General features: G+C 39.7%; 1 protein-coding gene across 1 annotated transcript in view; it reads right to left on the reverse strand.

The window, feature by feature from the left end:
• Nucleotides 1-24643, reverse strand: part of RAB38 (RAB38, member RAS oncogene family) — a 55548-nt gene that overhangs the window by 6319 nt on the left and 24586 nt on the right. The window lies entirely within an intron of this gene.

The following is a 24643-nucleotide window of genomic DNA, read 5'->3' on the forward strand; positions in this document are numbered from 1 at the left end:
TGTGCACACTGTGTCAGGTTTATGTGTGCTTCTTTTTGTATCTCTGCTCAGAACTTTTTCATTCACATTAATAAGCATGGCTGAAAAAAAGGCTCAAAATTCCTAACAAAGCAATTTAGTAAAAACAAATAGTTGTAACTATTGCTATTGTTATAGAGTGTCTACTCCATGCTGGGCATATAGCAGGTACTGTAGTCATGAAATAATGCTCACATCCTATCCTCAGAAAAATCTATTAAAAACTAATAGCCATATTTTAAAGGTAAAGAAACTTTAACCTTTAACAAGGTTAGGTAACTTACCCAGAGCAGTATATGACCTCAATCTGTCTTTCCAGCTAAGATTGGCCTCACTCCACTTCCTGTTTCCATATATTACATTGTACTGTCTCCCAAGATTAAAACAGATATTAAAATAGTTTCATTTCTAAACCAGTTCTCAATCCCGGCTGCATATTCAAATCATTTAAAGAATTAAAAAAAAATCTATTGTTGGGGCCCTCCTCCCAGATATTGATATAATTGGTCTGGGATGGGGCCCAGCATGGGTACCTTTTAAAAAGATTCTCCATTTTTTTCCTTTTTTTAAGTTTTTTTTTTTAAGACTTATTTATTTATTTATTCATGAGAGACACACAGAGAGAGGCAGAGATCCAGGCAGAGGGAGAAGCAGCCTCCCTGCAGGAGCCCAATGCAGGACTCCATCCTGGAACTCCAGGATCACTCCCTGAGCTGAAGGCAGACACTCAACTGCTGAGCCACCCAGGCATCCTAAAGATACTCCGTTTCTTTAAAATGTACAGCCAGATTTGAAACACACTTGTATAATCAGGAATGTCTTTAATGGCACTTTTTTTTTTTTTTAATTTCAACGGTGAACTTTCTGGAAGTATCATTTAATAGAGTGATTTTAAGCTGCAGTGATTTTGATCTTCCTGCAGAGGATGGCATATAAATCTAACTATCTGAGGTCTTGGGTACTTGTCAGTTTTTTAATTAGCTCTTCAGAACATCTGTCTGGTGGCAAATTATTTAATCTCTGACCCCCCAGTGCCAGAGAGCAAAAATATTCTAGCAGAAACCCTTCACATCTGCCTAGTTAGAAACTGGCAAAGATTTCATCCTCCTCTAATCTTTCCAAATGCATCAACCTCAAACAAAACACCAAGTGTACCAGAGGCTCTGAGGTTAGGACACTAAATTCCTCAGCCCTGTGAAATTTTAATTAGAGCAGATGGCCCGCAGGATAACACCACCATTGGAAGTCATCGCGCGCAGAACAGCGGTTTTCATAGCCTTCCTCTAAGATTTAGTACTTGTTCATTGAGCGCATAAGCACTAAACAGTTTGCCTGCTTCCATTTGCTTTAGCTCCGATCTAACATGGGGCGGGCACAGCAGACACCAAGCAGTATCTTTGTCTGCTTGGCACCTCTTCCTTCTCTCATCCCTAATATCCCTCTCCCCATCCTTCCGATAACTGCTGCCTCCCAATCTTGAGCTTCTACGGGGGCGCCTCTAAATTGAGTCCTCTATCTCAGACGTTGTTCTCAGGAGTTGGCATTTCATTTAATTTTCACAACAAAGCTGAGGCAGGAGGCATGGCCCTCCTTTTACTGATGAAGTGAGGAGCACAGAGGCTAAATGGCATGCACACAAGGTGTCAAGGACTGCAAGGGGCAGAACCTGGCTTCCAGCTCCAATCCTTGGGGCTTCTGTATTTTCTTTTCCCTCTCCCTGCTGACTTCTTAGAGTCTATGGCCAACAGTTGGTTGGTGCCCAGGCAAAGGTCTGCCTGAATCCAAACCCCACCCCCATGGTTCCACACTAGAGAGTGTGCTTCAGATAAACCAGGTCCTCATGATGCCCTGTCATCTGGCAGTAACTTTTAGTTTGCCAGACAGGCTCTGGGAAGGACAGATGGAGCCATAGTGTCTCTGATTTCAATAACAGGACAGAATCACAGTGTCAACATGTAGATACTGGTGAAGAAGAGCAAAGTACACAGATAAAATCAGCTCTGAAGACAGTGTCCCTCTGACAACCTCCCCCCACACTGCCCCCACCATAGCCCTGCCCCAGCCTCTGTCCTCCCTTCACTAGGGGTCCAAGTTCATTTCCTGGTCCCTTACAGCTCTCTTCCTCACCAGCCCTCTGGCAGCCCCAGGAACCCGACCTCAGGCATGAAACATCCCCAAGCATGCCAATTACCAGGGAAATCAGATACCCCTGATTCAACCTGCTCTCATCGACTCATCCGGAAACCAAGGCAACAGAGAAGGACAGTGACTTGTCTGGCGTCACACAGACTACCTCTCAGCTCTTGCTGTCTGCACACTTCCTTGTTTCTAGAAATATTATCTCTTCAGAGCAGCCTTCTCTCAGCACTATGAAATGTGTCATCAGGGCTCCTTGGCACTTTCTAACCACCTGGCACTTACCAGTGACTCCTAAGTGCCTATCATCTAAGTCCTTAAAAATGGATTTTATCTTATTATGTTTGTGTTCCTGGCTCCCAGCACAGTGTTTGGTGCATAAGAACTCTTTAAACAAAATTACCAAAGTTAGCTGACATCTGTGGAAATCAAACTTTTGGGACCTGGTTCCCCAGCCTGTGCTCAAACCCTTCTCCTCCGGCCCTTGAAAGGTCAACAGTATTAAATGGCAAACCTCATCAGAGCCGAGAGCCCTTGCTCTTAACCTACTGTGCCCACTCCTCTCTGTAAATGTCTGTGAAAGGAATGAAGATGCAAGTCCCTTAACTTGATAGCCAGTGCTTTCTTTTTAAATTTCAAAAATTATGAATGAGCAGTTGCAACATGGTATGTTTGGCCCATAGGTGTTTATTTTTTATTTCAAATGTCTTTAAATGACACATATGCATAGTCTACAGCTTGCCACCTACCTGACTCATTTCCTTAACTTCCTGGCTCCTGTAGGAATGTGAGTTTACCATTCCCGTCTCTTCTCTCACACCAGACTGACAACACTAGCACCAAGCAGGCACCGTTCCCAAGATCTTTTATAGAGTTTACCATTCCTGTGATACATTGCCAAATTCAATATGTAGTGTGCAGATTACCACTAATGGCTATAAAGAATCAAAGCATTCATAGATTTTGCCTCTATTAATTTTGGCTTTAATCTAATGTTTTTTAAATCTCCCTCACAGTGAGTCCTATACTGAAACAGTGGTAGGGTACACAGTAATCAGTCTTGAAAAGAAAATAAAGAATAAACATAAGCAGAAAACCTATCATTTAGCCAGACTTTCTAAATCCCATTAATGAAGACAAAGAAGCCTTCAGTTACAAGGCTTAAGAAGATAAATGCCCCACCAGACACAAAATATTAATAGTAATACTTGCTAACATTTATTGAACATTCACTATTGAACATTTACTCGGGTACTATGCTATGCTATATATGCTTCATGAATAACCTCATTTCACCCTTAGTACATGCTGGGAACTGGATATATTACTAATCTATTTTACAGACTAGAAGACTGAGACACATATAGGATAAGCTGTGTGTCCACAGGATTTGCTGGACTTAATTCAACTTAAAGTCACACTTATCGAGTGCTATGAGCAGAAATTACCTAATAATTCATTTCTATCATAATCAAATGCTTTCATTCCAGCACCTCCATGAACAAGTCGGAGGATCGAGACTAGAATATTGTCCCAGGAAGCAGCAGGATATAATGGAAAGAGAATGAGCTTTGAGAGGAAAAAAGAGAGAGAGAATGAGCTTTGGAGTCAAGCTTTAAAACCTGGTATTGTCACTGACTGCGGGACCAGGGGCAAATCCAAATCCTGAGCCTCCCCTGCTTAATCTAGAAAATGGGGCTAATGATAACTACACATCATAGGGTTCTTGTTAGAATTTATGAATTAAATGATACACAGATGAATAACTTAGACATTACATATAGGTCCTCAGATAAATACAAGCCCCCTTATCATGTCTGCTTCTCTTCATCTTCTCCCTTTGGGTCATTCTTTAGTCATCATTTCTTGTGAGAAGTTGCCTCTGCCTCCCCCGGGCGCGGACAAGCACCCCTCTAATCTGGCACCTGCCACTGGTCAGTATGGAATGGCTTGTTAGTACGTATCCTCCACTGAACTGGGGGCTCCTGTGGGTCTCATGGCTGCATCCCAATGCATAGCACAGTGCCTGCAGACAGGAGGTACCTGGAAGATACTGGGTAAAATACCTTTGGGTGGATAGCTTTGGAAAATACTGGGCAAATATATTAGGTAAATTTGTTAATTCTAACAAATGAATGAATGAACAAGTTAACAAGGGCCCTCCAAAGAGTAACGAGTCCAGATTTCAACCTGAAAATAACTTCAGATGTGGGCGATATCTGCAGGGAGTGAAAAGGAAAACGTATTCACCACAGAATTTATTTCTCAAGTCAAACTGCCTGTTCTTATCTTGTTTTCCAAGTATGATTTGACACCATTCTTTTTGGGTGAAATGGAAGGAAGACTGACTGAACCACTTTATAAAAATCAAGCTGAACTATTAAATGCTTTGCAGTCAAACAGACCGACATTAAATACTGATTTTGCTTTTTAAAAAATGTCTTTATATCCTGATGCTTCAAAAGCTATTTCAGGTGACTTCCACTATTTAATAACTAGATGATAAACTTAGGCAAAATACTCACTTTTCTTGCATGTCACCTATAATATAAAGGTAATAGCACCCAACTGACAGAATTATGAGAATGAGACATAATTAGATATGAGGCAAAAGTAGAAATTGGGCAACATCATATATATTTAAGACTGTATGTTATATCTGAATATTTTAGTATCATCTTTCCTTAAGAACTTTTATGAAACTGAATGAATGATCAATTCAAGCTTCATGATCACTTCTTAGGCCTGTCCTTTATCTTTATATACAGCCCTTTTGTCCAGCCCTCTCCAGCAGAGAGTTTGAAACCTGTTTTTCCGGATAGCATTAATGAAACTCCAACCATAATTGTTAGAGTACAATTAGCCTGGGAAAAAACATGTATCAACAAAAACCATGTGTAAAAGGTGATGTGCTGATAAAATTAAGCAAATCGATCTTTTAACCCCCTTTTTATGTTCAAATGTCATGCTACTAACTAACTATCAGAACTCTCTAACCCTAGGTCTACACTAAGGGATAGACCTAAGTCTCCACTTCCCTACCACATCTCTGATGTCTAACTCCTAAATTCCACACTCAGATAACTAGTCATTTGTAGACTGGGAAACCTTCCTGAGGTAGCGCTTAGCATGTGCTATTTGATTTTCTTTTTTATGATGGGGAATAATACTTCACTTCTTTTCATTCTACAAATTTGTAGTAGCAAAGGAGGAGGAGATACTTCATTTTGGAATTTCTATTATGTAATATTGAAATATTATGTAACCAAATGAAATAATTTATTATTCAGCAAAGAGTCATTGATCGTTTTTCATGGACCAAGCACTATTCATCAAAGTATCTATAATCTTCACTTTAATATACTCTGGCGCCAGTCCCTATGTGGTTATTTTATTAGTCCAGGCCTCTCCTGCCTCTGCTTAGACATGATGATAGTTATGTGCTCCATGTCACAATCACCGTGACATTTTGCTCTGAGCCAGGACCTGTGTAGTCTTTTCTGTGGTCACATGCCTCCATTTTCCTTCCCATGGCAATTTTCTTCCATGTTCCTTCCAGATGGTCTCCTGACTACTCTACCTAAAGTGTAGTAATAGTCAGACTTTGCCCCAATTCCCAGCTCAAAAAACTTTGTCGACTCATGTTGCCTGGTCAGAATCAGTCCAAACCACTAACTGAGGGCCAACCAACAGAACTCCATCTTACTTCTCCTGGCTCATCACCCCTGGTGCCCCTTACTTAGCTGGGCTCCAAATGAACTAAAACTATAGGCCATTCTCTTAATGTGCTTTGCTTGGATTATTCTTACTTCTCTGTCTGTAGGTCCTCTGCCTACAGAGTGATCTCATTTGGAAGTAATTAGCTACTGACATCTAACTGATTCACAAGGATTTCATCTTACTCTGCTTTTAACTTTTAGGTGAAATCTGGGTACATTTCCCAGGTTCAGAATCTTCAGGGTATCTTGAATTTTTACTCTTTGTGTGTTTAAGAGACTATTCTAGCTCTGCCAATTGCTAGCTATGTAACCTCAGGGAAGTAACCAAATGTCACCAGGCAGGCAATCGTGCATAACTGGTGCCTCAGTTTCTTTACCTGTAATTGTGATTTAAAAAATAATGTCAATTGTTACAAGGTTGCTGAGGATGTTATGAAAACAAGGTGAGCTATGTGAAAGAACTCAGCAATAGTGTCAGCATATAATAAGCTCTGGGGAAAAAAAAGAAAGAAGACATCTGAGGAACAACACAGCGACCTGCTTAAATATTAGGTTGTATATGAGATATGTATATGTTTGGGGGAACAAACATAATTCTTTGTTAGAGTGAGTATGTCTGAGGTTTCATGATGTGGTACAGAAAAAAAAGGCATCTTATGGTTAAATCATTTAATGAAAAGTTAAAAACAATTCAAAAATGTTTCTTTATCACTCCTCAGAGTCCTAGCAGCTCACAGAATGTGGCATGTGATCAAACTTCTTGCATTAAACGGAAAAGAGGTTTAGCATCTTGGGTGGCAGGACATGAGGAGAACCAGAGCAACACAGAAGAAAGGGGAGCAAAGGGTAAAGGTCTACACAATAACGTGAATCGAGGAAAGGCAGATGCAGGTTGGGATGGGAGGGTTGGAGAGAAGCAAGCAGTTCCACTTTCTCCTCCCATCTCCAAGTCGAGAATGAGTATGCAATATTTCATCAACTCATCTGATCACAGAACCCTTATTTCATGCTCTGTCTTACAGAGCTAGTGTTTGCCTTGGCACAATTTGGCCATTACTGATGAGGAGTTGTGGTGACATATCTAGAAGTGGTTGTGGATGGCTAAGGGGTGGAGTGGATAGAGATATTTATTAACTGACTTTGTGTTATACTTGCGGTTTTCTACCTTTACCTAGGGTAGTGCTAGGTATTTTTGCCATTTTTCATTTTTCTGGGCCTAGGCCCAAATGAGGTTTATATATATTTTTTCAATATGACTAAAAGAGTAGACAGAGATAATGTTAATAATAAATTTAAAGACAAAGCACCTGATTGGTGGTGATAATCTGAGCTAGGTCAAGGTCTCTTAGGTGCTTCCATAGCAGCTTCTACAGTAGCTTTAATCATGCATGGTTACAATGACTTCTAGAAGGGTTACCTTCCCACTAGATATTAAACTTCTTGAGAGCAGAAGTGGCACTTTTAGGCACCTGGAGTGTTACCAGCAGCTTATATAGGGCTTGTTTGCACCTGCATGCTCAACAAGTAATTTATGAATGAACTGAGCTGTGAAAGGGAAAGAGAAATGGACTAATACCAATTAAAATCACAAGAAAATATTGTGACGTCTTTTATGTTGAGGTCTATTATACTGAACTTCCTTTAAACTCAGGACAGCTTTAGACAGATAATTAATTAAGGGAGCTGAGTCCTCGCCCTAATGTTACTACAAACTAGCTTAGTCACTACGAACAGGTTAAGTCTACTCTTTGGCATCAGTCTCATCAGCTGTGAAAGGAGAGAATTTATATTCTGCCTTTTTCCCAAACAGGATTGAAGGTGACTCGAGACTATCTTCAGCCCTTGACTAATGCTTTTTAACTGGTAGAAGTCCTAAGAATAATGTTCCCTTAATGGGAAAGATTTCTCAAATTGAGAGTTTAAGAACAAGATGTTTATTTAAGCAATCATTTACTAGAGCAAGTACACTCTATCAACATGATTAGCCATAAATGTTTGGTTGCAAAAATCAGAAATCCATTGAATTACCTAAGTCATCTGAAGGGTAGTCAGCGGGAGTGAGGGAATTACCTAAAAGACCCAGACTTAAAATAAAATCAGGCTCTCAAATGCCATCAGATCAGCTTCATTTTTCTCTATCGGCCCAGCACCTTCTTGCACATAAAGGGGGAGAGAGCTTTTAGCAGGTTCTGGGCTTACATTCCCACAGCTTTGCCACCCAAAAGAAAAGGCCTCCTAACCCAAAACTCGGTTGGAGAAGTGCTGGGGAAAAACATGGATGAGTCTGGCTTCAGTCACATGTTCACATTTGAGGATTTTTTTTTTTTAAGATTTTATTTATTTATTTATTTATTTATTTATTTATTTATTTATTTATTTATTTATTTATTTGAAAGAGAGAGAGTAAGAGCAGGAGCTGGAGAGGGGGTTAGGGACAGAAGGAGAAGGAGAAGCAGACTCCCCTATGAGCAGGGAGCCTGATGTGGGAATCGATCCCAGGACTCTGAGCTAAAGGCAGATGCTTAACCAACTGAGCCACCTAGGTGTCCCCATACTCAAGATTAGAGCAATTCTGAGTCCAGGAGAGAATGGCCCCAGGGGAAACCCCACTCGGGTCATGTGGACACTACTGGCCAATTACAATGACTTGAGAGAGAGTACGCAGGAAATGGTAATTTCCATTTGGATAACCTGTGGGGGGACCTGAAAGGGAATGTTTGGGAGCAGAAGTACAAAATTGGTCACGGAGGAATCACTGCAAAGTCAGGAACTCTCTGTTGTATTTACTATACAGCTTCATGAACATCATAATCATCTACACTAACATACATATTTCATGTTCTAGACAGGCATAAGCAAGGTATGATTTTAAAAAGAAACAGAAAAATATTTTTCCATAAAGTTGTGCATTATTAAACAGATACATATCCAGTGGCAGCTGATAACTTTCACATATGCAGAATAAGTGGACATTGGAGTTTTTATATTGGATATGCAAAAAGAGGTAAGTAGAGTTGAAATATAAATGATCTGAAAAGAAGCCCCCTTCAGAAAGGTATGAAGTAGTTGCTTACTAATTTTTTTAAAAAAGGAATAAAAGAGGCTCTTGGCATTTAAGACTTAAACTTAGTTCTGATTTTCTGGTTATTTTTACAGATTTCCACTGAATTCAGTCAATTCAAAGGACAATAACTTTGCAGGTAAAGGACATTTGTTTCAAATGCAAACTTTCAAAGTCTTAACTTTGTTCCCGAGAACCATTTAAGATGTATTACCTGCTTTCTTGCATTATAAAATATGATTCAGAAAATGACTTAGCTTTTTTTGTGGAACCCAGGTTCCTTTTACTACCTGTTTCTTCCTTCCTCTTGTGTATATTTAAGTCTACAGCTAATAAGTCAATTCTATGTGTTGAGGAGCTAAGAGTAAATATAGCCTAAAAGGGATAGAATGAGGTTCTTTTTAATAGACCTTTATTGCTGATTAGAAGGCAGATGAAAATGTTAACAGCAAAATCAATTGGTAATTTGATTACAGATAATTTTAATCATCTATTTTATAATTCTGGTTATTTAAAGTTATTTGTAAGGTGTACATACTATGTTAGCATTCACATTCAAAGGTGTGAACAGAGGAGTGATTAATCTTGAGCCATGAGTAGGGTAGATCCTAATATCTTTATTTTACTCTCAAAGCCCAGACAACAGGAAGGAAACAGCACATCTATAAATATTTCATGAACTGAAAAACAGAATTATAGAGAATGAATGGAAACTTATGTAGGTTTTTCTCACAGATGGAAAGCAAAGTATAAGATTGAGTCTGGAGAAAAATAAGGACAAGAAGCTCAGAAACAGAAATTCTAACTCTATAGTCACGAGTAACCCAGTGAAGAAGAAAGAGGAAGGAGATCAAAAAGAAACCCGTTTGACTAGAGGAACATCTCCGTTAAGATTAGATTTAAAAATAATATGTACAACAGGTAGGAGAAGGGAAGTAAACTCAGAACAGATTCGAGGGTGGTCTGAACTCATCCAAATAGGTCAGGGTGCTCAAACCAAGTCTAAGGACACGCCTGGAGAAAAAGATAAAAGCAGAAGGAGACAGTATTGGAATTTATTCAGAGCAAAAGTATAGATCATGAAGGGAAAGCCTAATGTTTAAATAATGTGGTGCAAGGATAACAGATGAACAGAGAAGGCAGACCTAACACAAACCAACTAACTTCCTTTTCTTCTAATAATAAGGATTTCAGATTGAACAATCAGGAGACTGCCTCTCAAATCTTAGGTTTAGCATGATGCCCGTCATCACATTCTGTGAACAAGGTGGCTTCACACAGAATGGGTAGATGGTGGCACAGAGCTCAAATCCCAGTTGGGAACTAACCTCATTTTCATCAGAAGTTTGGATGAAGGCATAAGCATAATGAGCAACTTTTTGGTAGACCCACAAGTAACAGACAGAAATGACATGATGAAATTTTGATTTTAGAGTGTTCTCACAGACATACAAATACTTGTCAAGTATAAAGTAGCTCATCATTTTTGAAAATCTATATGAAAACATGTAATCAGAATCATACAAATGTCCATTCCTTTTGATCTAGTAATCTATTAAGAATAAAGCCCAATAAAATAATCTTAAATACATAAAATAACTATGTATAAAGATGCTCATAATGACATTATTTATCATAGTGAAAACTGAAAACTGCCTAAATGCAGAACAAGTATAGGAGGGTCAATAGAGGGGATGTTATGGTGCATCCTTATGATGCAAAATTATTCAGCTACTAAAAATTACATTTACAAAGAGTTTGCTTTGAAAAATGCTCATGATAAGTTTTAAAGTTGCATATAATATGATGCAATTAGGAAATGTGAGGTTAACAGTGATTAATCCTGGGTGGGAGCTTATGTGTGATTTTGTTTTTCATTATTAAGTCCCAATTTTCTTAAACTAGGTAAGATTTACTTTCTCCACTTTGGCATTTCCACTCACACCCTGACTATCTACACATTACATAGCATCTCCTCTTCCTTTCTGATGGAATCCTGATTATGTGTAAGTAGCAAAAACTTGATTTCCCTCACTTCTTTGCGCTAAGGGTAGTTAAGACTAATGAAATATAAGCAGAAGACTACCAGGTAAACTTCTAGTAAAACTACTGTTCCCTGAAATTTAGAAAACAGGAATGGGATGGGCAAACTCAACTGTTACATGTCTTTTACCCTTAACCCTCCAACATATTTGTTCCTACCTAGAAACCAACAAAGCAGACAGAAGTCTAAACTGTCCCCAAGATTCCCACCTTCTGGGGTCCATTGCCATTGAGTAGAGGTAGGACCTATGAATATAATAGGATACTTGAGCAGCCCAGGTGGCTCAGTGGTAGCGCCGCCTTCCTCCCAGGGCCTGATCCTGGAGACCCGGAATCGAGTCCCACGTCGGGCTCCCTGCATGGAGCCTGCTTCTCCCTCTGCCTGTGTCTCTGCCTCTCTCTCTGTGTCTCTCATGAATAAATAAATAAAAATCTTTAAAAAAATGAAGCTGGATTCATAGATTAAGGCCTCAGAAGAAAATTTAATAGACCTTAGTATAAAATCTTACACTTAAGCTTAAATTATCAGCAGTTTAAATCAGTAGAGTAAGACCTTATTTTGACAGCTTACCATTTGCAAAAATAAGGAGGCTTTTCGATGACCATGAGTATAACACGTGTCATCAGTTTTGCTACACCTGTTAAATTAATACAATATACTACTATATAAAATTAAAAATACAACATAAGCAAGGTAAGTTAAAGCCTTGTTATACCATGCTCTGTCCAGTCTGTCTGGTATGTTATCAACAGACCTGGCCACTACCTCAAAAAAAGGCAGATGGACAGATTACAGAGTGTCCAGATCGGGAATGAGAATGATAAGAGTTCTTAAAGCCATTTCCCATGAACAACAAGCAGGAGTCTTAACAAAGAGTTTCACAAAAGAGTGAAAACTCAGAGGATTTGAGTGAAAGCCAATTAAGAAAGTAAATAGCAGCTCTATTCTTCTAACTGCTCAGGCCAAAAACTGCAGAGCCCTCCCCAAATCCCTTCTTTCTTGCATAACTTCCATCCAAATTATTAGGAAATCCTCTCTACTACATGTTCAAAGACACATGTCGAGCGTTCCTACTTTCATTTTATCGACATGAAATTTCTCTTTCATAGATGCTGCAATAGAGTCCGAGCTCACCTCCTGTTTCCAGTTCTTCCAACCACAATCCAGGCTCAATGTAACCACCAGAATAATTGTTTAAATCAAATCATATCCCATATTCTGTGTCTTCCAATCTCACTCAGAGGAAAACCCAAAGTTGTTACAATGCTCTAAAGATCAACATGACCCCTATCACCTCTCTGACCTCATTTTTATTGAACCCTCCATAGTGCCTCATCATATGCTATACCCTCTTCCTGGTGCATTGCCCTGCCAGGAATCTATACAGCTCAGTATTGTCCCTCTTTCAAATCTTTAACTTAAAACAAAAATTAATTAATTAATTAATTAATTAATTAAAATAAAATAAAATAAAAACACACAATACCTTCTAATGGAACTTTCCCTGGTGACCTGCCCAAAAGTGCTCTCCTTTCTTTGAACTCTCCTGTCCCATGCATTTGTACCACACTAGCTCTACACTCCTTCCCTGCTTGAATTTTCTCCTGAGCATTTAGCTCCACTGACACACTACACATTGCACTTATTCATCTTTTCATTAGCCGTCTGCACCATTACAATGCGAGCCCCGGGAAGGCAGGTATTTGATCTGTTGGGTCCCCTAGTATAGCTCTGGCGCCTACAAAGTGCCTGTCACATAGAGGAGAGGTGCTCAATGACTATTTTAAGACTGAATGAATGAAACTATAAAATAAGTAGTTAGACCACAAGATGCTTTTGAAGTATTCTCCAAATCTTCTTTTCCTATGTTTCCAGCCAATGGTAGAGGAAGATATAATGACATGAAAATTCGAGGGTTAATTATGGGCTTCTCTTACTGTCTCTTTAGACCTTGACCATTTGATACTAGTGCTCATGTCTGTCATTTACAAAATCTGAAAATTAAGAACTAAACTTATCACCAGATGAGCCAGAAGGTGATAATTGTCCTTCCAAGGGAACCCTTCCTTTTCAAAGGGACTCATCCAGGGATAGTTGTCATAATGAGCATCTTGGGGTATTGTTAAAAAGTGGGATTTACATGCAATGTTTCAGAAACATATTGTATGGGTAAAGCTAGGTACCCCATTGCTGACATCCTTTCATCTTGAGAACCCTGGGGAATATGAAAACCAGAGGACTTATCTTATGATTCACAAAGATTGTGCTGACCCTAGAAAATTCAAAGGGACCAAGAATTGGAAAACTTCTCCACAGAGAACTTCCTTCTCCTGGAGCAACTTTTGACAGGCAAATGATTCCCAAAGATGATTCCACCTCATTTAGTTCAAGGAAATAGATTTACAACCCTTGATTTTTCTGTCATTGGCTTTTCTACCTTATATCTCAGACAATCTAATCACTTCAGAATATCCGTGGACACATCAGGCTAACTAGTCTTTGAATAGTGTCCTAGCATGTGAGGTCAATGAACAAGCTGCTGAGAAGCTGCTGTTGCTTCTCATTTATATCTAATGGGATATTGGTTTTTCCTCCAATCCCAGCAGACTAGCCTGAGAAATCAATACCTCACTAGTCAGTGAAGCAAACAGAGATGAAATGGAAGGCCTTGGGAGAGCAGGGCTGCTGCCCACAAATCTAAGACCACTTGCTTCAAAGATGGCAAACAAGATGCATCAAAGAAGGTAAAAGACCACAAAACAGGGACAAACAAAATCAATACTGAAAAAAATGAAGTAACACAGGGAGGGAGAAGGCAAATATGTCTTAGTAACAAAACCCCCACTGACACAGGAAGCAACCCTTTTTAGAAGGTTTCAACAATGGTTCTGATAGAGGAGACAAAGCTTTTGCCTGTGGTTTTTCTTTTCAAGGTAGAAAGCTGGTCTAGAAAATACCAAGCATATCCAGAATCAATCAGACCTGAGTTTAAATCCTAGCTCTGAGACTCACTAGCTGTGTGACTTTGGGTGAGTTAATTAAATCCCATTGCGCTTTAGTTTCCACATAATCCTAGGATAAAACCTAATTTTAAGAGACACTGTAATGAGTTAAATTATATAATGACTAAGACTGAGTCAGAAATGAAGGAGACAATCAACAAAAAGCCAAGGAGCATGGGTACCTTCTAGTTAAACATGGCAGACTGAGGAAATATGTTTATTTCCTTTCCTTACCAAAATGCTGAAAAAAAATTATTTCAAAGAGACAAAATATTTCATTTAGACTCCCAAGAATTAAAAGAATGAGAAAATGCACAGCAGTATTCAAGAAAATCCAACACATTTTTAAAAAAGATTTTACTTATTTATTCATGAGAAACACACAGAGAGAGGCAGAGACATAGGGCAGAGGGAGAAGCAGGCTCCCTGTGGGGAGCCTGATGTGGGACTTGATCCCAGGACCCAGAAGCTGAAGGGAGCTGAAGACATATGCTCAACCACTGAACCACCTAGGCACCTTCCAACATATTTGTAGAAATCTGAACATAATGGGTAATAGCAGCGGATTTACAAGGACAAGGGCTTTGAATAGAGGGATGTGGGTTCTAATTCTGATTTTGCCACTTACCATATGATGATGGGTAAATTATTCAACGTCTGTAAGTCTCAGCTCTTTAATTTGTAAAACAGGCAGAAGAATAGCACTTCGTTCATTGGGTTTGTGAGTAGTAAATGAAACAAATAAAGCACTTAGGACAAGGCCTAGTAAGAAGAGTAAGAGTGTGTTTCATAAATATAAAGTTTAACTATTATTCTTAATAGTGAGATTCTTTGTGGTCTTGTATTGAGAATTTTCTGATGAGTGATAAAGCTATTAATTCTGCAGTAGTGACATGTTCTTACTAAAGATATCTTAGAGGGGCACGTGAGTGGCTCAGCCAGTTGAGCATCTGCCTTCAACTCAGGTCATGATTTCAGGGTCCTGGGATCCACCCCCCATGTTGGGCTCCCTGCTCAGCAGGGAGTCTGCTTCTCCCTCTCCTTCTGCCCTTCCCCCACTCATGCATGAGCTCTCTCTCTCTCGAATAAATAAATAAAATCTTTTAAAAAAAGATACCTCAGAATAAAGATGAAAAGCTTGGCTTCACTTTTAAGAATCTCCTAATGGTGGCTTCTAACGCCCCTCTGCATAGCATCCTTTAAAAAGGAGTTCCTCTCACCAGTCCCCCTTGGAACTTCCTTTAGGGACTCTCTCATTCTTGGTGACACAGATCAAACGTCAAGGATGCTGTCTCACTCTTGGGCAGAGGTAGCCACCAGTTTTTATAGAAATTGATACTGTATTACAATTATTTGTTTATGAGTTTCCTTCCAGAAGACTTGGAACTTCTTAATGGGAAGAATCTGTGCCCTTTATCATCAATGCCCCAGTGTCTGGCAAAGAATACATAGTAGCTATTCAAGGAATACTTCAGGAATGAATGAATGAATAAATGAGTGAATGAATGAACAAAGTATAACACAATGCGTCTTAACCAGGGTGCATATCACAATCGCCAAAGGACTGTTTTCCAAAAACATACATTCTGTGCCCCTCCAGACATCTCAGGGCAGGGTTGAGCCATGTGCAATCTTAGAAAGCTCCTCAGGAGTTCCTCATGTACAACTCTTGAAGAATCATTGTCACTGGGGAAGCCTGGGTGGCTCAGTCGGTTGAGCGTCCGACTCTTGATTTTGGCTCAGGTCATGGAGTCAGGGTCGCAGGATTGAGCCCTCAGTTGGGCTCCACACTCAATGGGGAGTCTGCATGAGATTCTCTCTCTCTCCCTTTGCCTCTCCCCCCACTCATGCTCTCTCACTCCCTTTCTAAAAGAAACAAATAAATCTTTAAAAAAGAAAGTATTGTCACTGGATAAAGTTCTGGACTAGAAGTCTTAGCATGGTTTCTCCAATGAAAATCACTGAAAAGCCTCTCTGGAACTCCATTTTACTAGTTGCAAGAAAAAAAGCAATATGATAGCCACTGTTCATGGCTCAAATGATGGCAGCTGAAGAAAATGAGAGATGCATGTAAACAAGATGCTGGGAATTTCAATGAGGAAAAAAATTGTTAAACTGTGGTCCCGGGGTGTGAAGGAGGAATAAGCTGGATAATCAGATCTACAGGCTCATGGGTGATTCTTGCAGGCTGCTATGTGGCATTACCAAGCAGACAGTCCTGCAGTTCCCAGTCTGCGGCCCAAGGCTTGAAGGGGGGCTGTTGCCTTCATCTTCATTTTCCTTCTCTGCTCCCCCTCCACACTGCAGGACACTACAACCTCCCTGCTGTGCAAAGTGTCTATAGAGCTTTCTGGATGAAAGGAGTTATATAATGGGGAGTCCTCCTGGGAAATACAGCAGTAAATTAATTTTTCTGCTTCTGCACAGCTCTCTAAGGACAGAAATACCCCAACAAAGGATAAGGAAAGAATAATACAGTAAAAGAATCTTCTGAAAGAGTCCTTGAATAGCAGTGTGGCAAACAGTTCAGCTCCGTCCAATAACCACAGACCTCTGACCAAGTGACCACTCTACATGTGTAAGCCACAGAGCTGGTGAAGGACCAGGACGGTTTCCCAGGACAGTGCAGGAACCAGCCCCACAAAGAAAGAACCTTAACATAATTGTGGTAAGGGATGGGGCCAACTACCTGAAAGTCAGTAATGGAGAGTGCTTGAGCCGAGTCCCGAAGGAAGAATTGAGAGACAGGAGAATAACTGTAGGAAAGAAGAGGAAGGAAACTATGTCCCAGGCAGGAGGAATAGCAAGATGTGAACAAGGCATGTGATGCAGTTTCATATCACTCGGGGACACATGGAGGGTCAAGGTAGCCAGAGGCAGGCCTGGAGGGGCAAGAAAGAACCTCACTGTGGGGTTTTCTATGCTCAGGAATGGGGAGTTCTGAAGGGTGAGTGACCTAGTTCTAAGGGTGCATGGCTTAGATGTCCAGGTGGATGTGAGGTCTCCGCATCAGGTGATATAATGGTCAGAAAAGCTAATGAATTCAGTTTCAGACGTATAAGGTTTGAAGAGTTGTCTGAAGATATTCAAGTAGAGATCCAGAAGAATATGGAAGTGTGAAGTTTGGGAAGGGAGTCACTGTTGGAGATCAAGATCCAGGAGGAAAGCTGATTCCAGAAACATAAATTAATGAGCATGACTGTGTTCCAATAACACTTCATTTACAAAATTGGCAGCAGGCTATACTTGAGCTGCAGGCTATAGTTCACTGACCCCTGTTTAAAGGTGTCTAAACTTGAATCAAGAAGTAGAGCCTACAGAAGATCTTGAATTATCTTCGGTAGGTTGAGCTTTTAGCACCATGCAGTACAGACTACCATGGGCAAAGTCTGGAGATGGACTATTAAAATTGTCCAAGTATAAGATAGGGAAGACCTAAGCTTTAAGTAATGAAAATGTGAACCATGCAGGAGAGAAGGACATATGTCACACCGTGCCTCCTGCACACCAAGCTATGATGATATCCTCTGAGGATCCATAACTACTTTCCTATAATGGTTTAGTCATAGTTGAATTTCAGCTGTAAGCACAGACCTAGAAAGCCTCTGGAGAACCAACTTAGCTAAAGATAAAAATTAAAATATTATTATTAATTTATACTGATTCTTAAATAGGGTAAGTAGTTTGAGTTTGAGGATATTGTACTTAGGATACTCTCAACTTAAGAAACCATTCCCATTTTTCATTGTAGGGCATTAGGAATCTGTCAGAAGCAATGATTCAAATGGTTGTACTCCAGACTGGAGTATGAAACAGTTGTGACCATTAAGTACTACCACCATTTCCATTATTTTTAAAAATAATTTGAAGATTTCATTTGAGAGAGACAGAGCAGGGAGAGAGGCAGGGAGAGAGAGAGGGAGAGAGAATCTCAAGCAGAGTCCCTGCTGAGCACAGAGCCTGACACAAGGCTCAATCCCAGGACCCTGAGATAATGACCTGAGTTGAAACCAAGAATCAGCTGCTTAACCAATTTAGCCACCCAGGCCCCTGGCCATCATGTCCTTTAAATGATGTCTTCTAACTTTCTTCCAATTTTAGATTTCAGATGGGGCCCTTCCTTTTATGTCCCTAAGTACAGAGCTCTAATCAAATGAGCTAAAAATCCAGGGTTAAGTGTGCCAGAAGCAAGTAAGTCAGTGAAGGCACATCCTACAACCTCATCTAAATTCTTTGGCAATGGATGCCTAAAACCTGGAATATCTATTTCCTATAGGAAATTCTGACACTTTAAGAGCTGGTACCTCATAGCATGCTTTGAACTCAGAAAGGCCTTAATATACATCATTCACAGCACAGACCTGGACAGTCACTCAATACAAATTGTGTTGAATCAGTGAATGTACTAGTGACTGTCAAGAATATTTTCATGGCTTGACATTTGAAAAATGGGAATAATCAGAGATGGCCTACTACCCAATATAAAAATAAAAGGTTTTTTTTAATGGTGTTCTATATTTACTCCATTAAAAAGTGAATTAGAATGACTCTCCACCCATACCCAGGTGCAATTATCTATGCGTTTCCAAAGTGTATAAGTACATTATGTTTCTAAGTGCCTATTTTCTAGAAGCCTATAAAATAAATGCTATGTGATACTACTCTTCAAGCAGCTCCCAGAAAAACTAGTCACTTTTTAATTGCTGCATATTTCAGCCTGAATAATAATAATAATAATAATAATAATAATAATAATAAAGAACTCAGTAAACAATGAAACACAGAAAACTTTCCCTTTAAATAAGAAATCTAGACCAGAATTTAAGCAAGTCCCTCTATTTGGTTAAGTGGGGAGGAGCCTGCATCTCCCTATGCCTGTTTCTGCCTCTCTCTCTCTTTGTGTCTCTCATGAATAAATAAATACAATCTTTATTTTTTTTAAGTGTTCTACATGATAAATATATTTAGGAACTGATGCATGATGTAGTCCCCTCTTGAAGGAGATACTAGAAAAAGCTATTATTTGTCTGGCACACCATTATTTTAGAAATCCACACTGGCTCTAGGGCATATTTTGATTTTGAAATGTTAACATGTGAAAGAACAAAAAGAGTATGTTAGAATAAATAAAAATAAGATAGTAGTTATACAGCTTTAGGGAAGTCACCTACGTCTCAACTTTTTTTTCTTTCAAATGGCAAATAATAATAAAGCCTACTCCATAGGTTCATAGCACCATGCAGTACAGACTACTGTTGAATGAGGTTCACATGCAGAAAAATCTTGTCATAAGCTAACATAGAGCAAAAATAAAAAAAAAAATACAGCCATGGTTCTTCTGGAGACTCAGAATGTACATTAGAATATCGAAGTTCTGAGAAATCCCACAATAAGAGAAGCAGTTGTTCAGGTTGGCTTTCTCAAATGTATTTGACCATGTGTGTTAATCCAGGTTCTCAGTGGCAAAATGCAGAATCTGAAGCTGGCTAAATATGAAACAGTTTATTCAAGGGATATTGTGTAGCTTGCAGAATTATTCAGCAGTGTAAATAAAGAGGTTCAAGCCTAAGCTTCCAGAAACTCAAACCCCACATAAAACAAGCCTGATGAGGACACAGCTGCCAGCCACCATGGAGTACTGGGTCCTGTAAATCTGTGAAGCTTCAAGGAGCTCAACTTGAATGCAACTGTCCCCGGGGCCAGCACTGATTCTCTTTCTGGGTCAGGCACAAGTTCTGCTGTCTCCCAAGGACTGATGCCTGTTCTGCCTCCACCTACGCACCCCACTACCAAAAAGTGGATTTTGACTTGCACCTTCTGCGTCTAGTTGCTCAACCAGTATGACTGGTGGAATCTAGGTCAGATGCCTGTGCTCTGGCTGCAAAGAAAGTAAAAGAAGAAAGTTTTATGGGTTCTTCCTGAAGAGGTAAGCCTGCTATGGCTAGAAGCTCCCCGAAGATAGCAAACGTGTATTAATTGCTAGAAATCCAAACACATGAAAAATATCCACTATACTAAGGACCACCAACTCCTCCTTGAAAAAATGAATAACTTCTTATAGAGAACACTACTGAATATACTCCTTCTCCCAGAAGGACACACATCAGCATTTTTCTTTTTAACTGTGCGGGGGGTGGTGGGGGAGACTAAAATTGAGTGGAGTTTAATGTAAGAAAGTTTCTTCCTGGAGTACTCATTGATTTGAGAACATTCTGAGAAAGGGAGTGGGGCTAAAAAGTCACTATACATAGGACAGAAATCTGCCAGGAGTAGGGCACGAGGTGGAGGGGAGCATGAAGAAAGGGCACTGTGGTTCTTTCTGTGCCCTTGGTTCCTACCACCACCGCTGGCTAAATATTACCGTTCCACTACTTCCCATCCACCAAGGCATTTTCCTGGTGTCCTGTTTCTGAACATACCCACACATGGACCCCCTCACAATAAATGCAGTGTGGAACAGCCTGGCAAGGACTGAGATATAGAAACAGACCTTTCCACCAAGTGCTGCTGTTGTGTGCATCAGAGCTAAGTATGGATGGTGACATCTACACCAGCAGATGGGCTGTGGGAACAGATGATAGGGACGTTATGTTTGAGGGGCAGGTATGGTGTATATGTGTGATCAGGCATAAAATATACATTATGTCCTTAATGCTCTTGACAACCCTAAAAGATGGGCGGGTGTGGCCAGAAAGTGAATCCTAAAGGAGCAACTGGTGGAGATTCAGGCAACAACACAACATACAGATATATGGGTCAGCAGGTAGCAGGACCCTATCGGCCACTGAGAAGGGCCCAGAAGATAGGACTCCCAATGTTGTGGATGCTCCAACAAGAACAGACCAAGGCTGTCATCCTAAAGAGACAAATCTACCAGTAAAGACTGGCTTGGGCACAAGACTGCATAAAATAGACATTATTAGAGTTAAAGCATACTTTAGCAGTGAGATGTACTAGAGCTCCTGATCTATGGGGTGACTGAGCAAATCTAAATTACAAACCAGGAATGGGGGTGTTATCATAATTATTCTAGGACAGTAGGATAAGGCAGGAGTGTCCTTGGAAAGTGGGACATGTGATCACCACAAGTATACATTATCTGGTCCTAGTGAGTCTGCAAGTAGAATTCAAGTAAACATGGCTGAGAAAGGACAAGAATGCAAAGGTTGAAAACTAAAGAACATTCGACTTAAGAGAGAGTTTTCCCTTTTATTCCTTTGGTTTTAATATTTGAAGAGATGGTGTAAAAATCAGAGATGCAAGCTAGCATACATTTTACTTTTTCTCTCCTAATTCATAGTCAGAGGCTACCATGAGTGTTCCAGCAATAGCAATGAAACATGAAAACTCTCATGGAGGAATGCCTGGGTGGCTCAGCTGCTGAGCACCTGCCTTCAGCTCAGGTAGTGATCCTGGGGCCAAGGATCGAGTCCTGCATCAGGCTCCCTGCAAGGAGTCTGCTTCTCCCTCTGCTATGTCTCTGCCTGTCTCTCTTTGTCTCTCATGAATAAAGAAATAAAATCTTTTAAAAAAAGACAAAAGAAAGGAAAGAAAACTCTTGGAAAGTTATTCCAGAAGACTGAAGAGCAAGACAGCAAATTTCCCTCAGCAGGAGTGTCAGCAGCAAGATGGAAGCTAATCCCAAAGACAAAGTCTTCTAACACCCTGGAAGTTTCAGCTTCAGAAATGGCCAGGATACAGGGTTGCTTCAGGATGTGGCCATGGGGACAAAGCCAAAGGTGATGGCCTTTGGCTCATTCGAAGTTTTAGAGACTTTAAAAAAAAAAAAAAAAAAAGGAAATCAGATGTCGATGACCAGACTGAATGATTATGGGATCACACAAAAGGACTTTAATTATTAGTAGATTCACTTTCTTAGAGTAAGATCTCTATGGGAAATGCTCCCTGATCCCAAACATTGTAATCAAAGAAGCAGTGGATCACAGTATCCAAATGCTTCCATCTTGTCTTCAGGTAGACAGTCTGGTCTGGGCCTGTTTTGTAAATGCTGTAATACTAGCCTCAGAAATTAAGCAGAGTTTTATCAGAGGTCTTTTAAAAAGACTTTTTGAGCAGTTTGACACTCCAGTGTCAATGCTGCAGTATTGTTCCTGAGATTCTAGATGTTAACTTTGAATACTAACCTGGCATTGGGAAGGCATGTTCATTATTAAGACTTTCAGGACAACTTCAATAGCGGTATGTTTGGAGGGAAGATGACATTGAATGCAGTACAATGAGGCCTTGTACCCTTTTTAGCATTTCAGCACACTTCAGGCTTGTGAAATCCCTCCACCCTCTCTCTGTACAAAGCTTCTCTTCAAAGTTTACACTGGCAGGGATTTGGAGGATTAAAAATCCCCTAAGTACAGTGGGTCAGTCAGGCCTTAAGTTAATGAACCTCATGCTCTTAAGCAGAGTTTGAATGCCGTGGTTGAGCAAGAAATGTCAGAGTGAGGTAAAAGAAAATGTCTAGGAGGTCCTTTGGTCCACAAGCAACTTCAGCCCTCCCTACAAATTCATAGGTCTTTTCTTTTCTTTCTTCCTCCTCTCTCTCTCTCTCTCTCTCTCTCTGGCTACCACATCCCCTATCCTACCCTATATATTTTACTTACATTTTATTATTTGTTATCATTATCCATGAGGTCAAGATTTTGTCTGTTTTATACATCTTTGTATTTCCAAAGCCTGGTACAGAAGAGGTGTTTAATGACATTTGTTGGATGAATGAATGAATGAATGAATGAATGAGTGAATTAGTGATGGAAGACTCCCTCACCATATAGATATAAGTCACTCATTTCAGTTTACCCTTCAGATGTAAAGTAATCTATTAAGAGAAGAAGTTCTGTAAAATCCTCTTCTTCTACCCCTGTACCTAGAGTTTGCATGCAGGAGAGCAATTCTTTTGAAAGAAAGAAACGTGAAGGGATATGCAGAAGCCATAGAACAAAACTGAGTGTGGAGCTAAGAAATAAGGGGAATAGGTGAATTCACATACATTTTGCAATTTAAAATGAAAAAGCCAGAAGAATGTCCGAAAATTAAACTATAAAAAATGTCCTATTTCTAAGGCACCTGGGTGGCTCAGTCAGTTAAGCAGCCAACTCTTGATCTCTGCTTAGGTCTTGATCTCAGAGCCATGAGTTCAAGCCCTGCATTTAAAAAAAAACAAAGTCGTATTTCTCAAATTCTGTAACCTCATCAGACCTGTGAGTTTGCTCTACATTTCTCTCTTTACAAGAATCATCCCCCAAACAAACAAATCAAAAAGATTCAATGACAAGAAAAGTAGAAAGATGGCAGCAAATGATGGATACTATGTCCTGAATCCAAGGAAAAATCCTAAGAAATAGGGGAAACAAAGGGTTTTGGAAGAGAGAAGGAGAAAAGCATTCTAGTGTGCCAAGAAGGAAGGCAAAACCACCAGGAACTTCTGGAAGTAGCAACTTCCAGACTCAGGCCAGCTCAGAGACATGACTGAAAGGAGGCAGGCACCAAAACTGTCCAGGACATGGCCAGAATAAAAGAATATCCCAACTATGACCGAAAAGTGACACCACCATCCTCCTCTCCATCGCCATCATCCCCCAACCCAAGCAGTTGCTTAATCCCTGATGGTGTTCAAACTTCATTGAGGAGTGCCTGGGTGGCTGAGTTACTTAAGCTTCTACCTTTGGATCAGGTCATGATCTCCAGGATCTCCAGGTCCTGGGATAGAGCCCTATTCTGGGCTCCCTGCTCAGAAGGGAATCTGCTTCTCCCTCCTTCCTCTGCCCCTTCCCCCTGCTTGTGTTCTCTCTCTCTTCTCTCTCTCTCTTTCTCAAAGAGATAAATGAAATCTTAAAAAAAATCAACTTGAAGGAGGAGGGTGGGGGGATGGGGTGACTGGTTGATGGCGCTACGGAGTGCACTTATTGGGATGAGTACTGGGTGTTATGTTATATGTTGGGAAATTGATTTTAAATAAAATATTTAAAAAACCAAAAATAAACTTCAGTCAGAGTCTCAAATCAGGTATTTCTTTCCAATCCCTATAGCATTTATCCTTGTTCAAAGCCTTGGTATTTTCCCATAGGAACGCAATGACTACTCTGTTTCCAGATTGACTTGCCTCCCGTCTTTCCCTAGTCCCTGGGAAAATCTGACCATTCTGCTCTCTAGCATAAAACGGGTCAAAGAGTCCTCCTCAGTCTATTTGAATGACATTCGTTATATTTTCAAACCGTTCTTTAATGATTGCATAAATGTTTACAATAAGGCCTTAGTGTGATTTCCAGAAGTAGAGAGACAATATCTATCTTATTCACAGCTGAATTCCAAATACCTAGCCCAGTGCCTATGCTCCGTAAGTCTTAAATATGTTTTCCACAAATACATAAAAATAGGAAAATTATGATATAAAACTATGCAGAATGTAATCCTAATAATGTAAAATATATTTCCACATTTATATATAAAAGATACATATTATATAAATAATATATTTCAACATACAACTTATTTATAAATTATATATAAATTTTCATATATTTTATATTTATATAAATATACATATATTTATGTTTTATTTAAAATATGTACATTAAAAATATATTAATGTAAAATATATTTATATGCCCACCAAAAACAGCAAAAAAATATAGTGAAACATTTACTTTTC

Source organism: Canis aureus, chromosome 23 (assembly GCF_053574225.1).
Source record: "Canis aureus isolate CA01 chromosome 23, VMU_Caureus_v.1.0, whole genome shotgun sequence".
NCBI lineage: Eukaryota > Metazoa > Chordata > Mammalia > Carnivora > Canidae > Canis > Canis aureus.